The sequence below is a fragment of the Pundamilia nyererei genome, unplaced genomic scaffold (assembly GCF_000239375.1).
Source record: "Pundamilia nyererei isolate P.nyererei 1_Seehausen unplaced genomic scaffold, PunNye1.0 scaffold00002, whole genome shotgun sequence".
Classification (NCBI taxonomy): Eukaryota; Metazoa; Chordata; class Actinopteri; order Cichliformes; family Cichlidae; genus Pundamilia; species Pundamilia nyererei.
In genome coordinates, this window is record NW_005187403.1 from 5,822,111 (window position 1) to 5,823,483 (window position 1,373).

The following is a 1,373-nucleotide window of genomic DNA, read 5'->3' on the forward strand; positions in this document are numbered from 1 at the left end:
GTCGGCGAACAAGTTGAATGAGGTCAAGTTGGCAATTGCGTGAAATGTTGATATTGTGATAAATCATCAAAGCTCACATTTCTTTTGCTGTCTAATTAATATTTAACTAATTTATTAAATTTTCGCTCAGCAGTCTTTCTGTTCTAAAGGAATACAACCAGAATACAACCAGCTGGCAGCCAGCTTGACAAAGGGCCATTCAGACTGATGGTGACATGTTGGTAATCTGTCTGCATTCAGAAATGAGACAGCAATTATTTTAAAAACTTCAAAAATTTGTCTGAGAGTAATTGCTCACAGTCCAAGTCAGACTGCAGTTGTTAAATGAAATGCAATCATCAGGCAGCCACCGAAGTGTTTTTTATAGATGGAAGGAGGCTCATGTCCTACTCGTGTGACTGAACCGTCTGCTTGCTCTGAGTTAGGAGGCAGCTTTGTAACCCGCACCTTGACATTATTGAACAAATGTGGGATCATCTTGACAGAGACTGGAAAAAGAAAACAGTCAACATCCAAAGAAGAGCTTTAAATGTCCTGCAAGGAACCTAGAGAAATATTCCAGAAGAGTATTTAAAGAAATTAGAAGAAAAGGATAAATGTGGTCATACCAAATATTGAATTTCAAACTTGTTAGAACAGTACAAACTGTGTTTCCTTTATATAGTGTATTTCTATGTGTATTTGTACATATTTCAGTAAACAGCAGAACTGTGTGTTCAAAGCATTTATTAAAGCATTTATTCTTTTAATAATCATCTAAAATTCACCATTTCTCAGATACTTCTGGTGAATAATCATGATGCAATACATTGAAGTATAGTAGGTAGAAATCTGCTCATGCATCTGTAATAACAATAAGAAAATGACTGTTGGTGGCTGCTTTGCTATTTTTACTGAAGTAAAATCTATAAGTAGGCCTCCTTCTTTCACCTCTGCTTGCAACCCCCTAAAGCAAGTCCCGACTTGGTGATTGGACAAAATGAGGACATCTATTCTGTCTGACAAGACAGCAAGGGATGGAAGCTCTTTCAGTATGTAATATACACTGTATCTGCTCTGGTCGGATGCTTTTATTTGAACTTTATTCACATGACTGTTCTTAGCATATCATTAGATTTAACCAGCAGTACTTAATCATATGAAGTACAAAAGGAAATGTTGGGGAAATATATTTTAATATAATTAGCAATAGCGTTGTATAAGAGTACTCTATTGTAAGCATTGCAAGTTTATTTTAAATTGTTGTATTGTTGTGTTGTTATTTAATGCATATAGCACGAAGGGCCGCCAGTCGGCGCTGTGATTCACATGTTCGTTTACATCAGCGACATGAGCGACACATAGTGGTTAATCCATGTTACTACGGCGCAGTG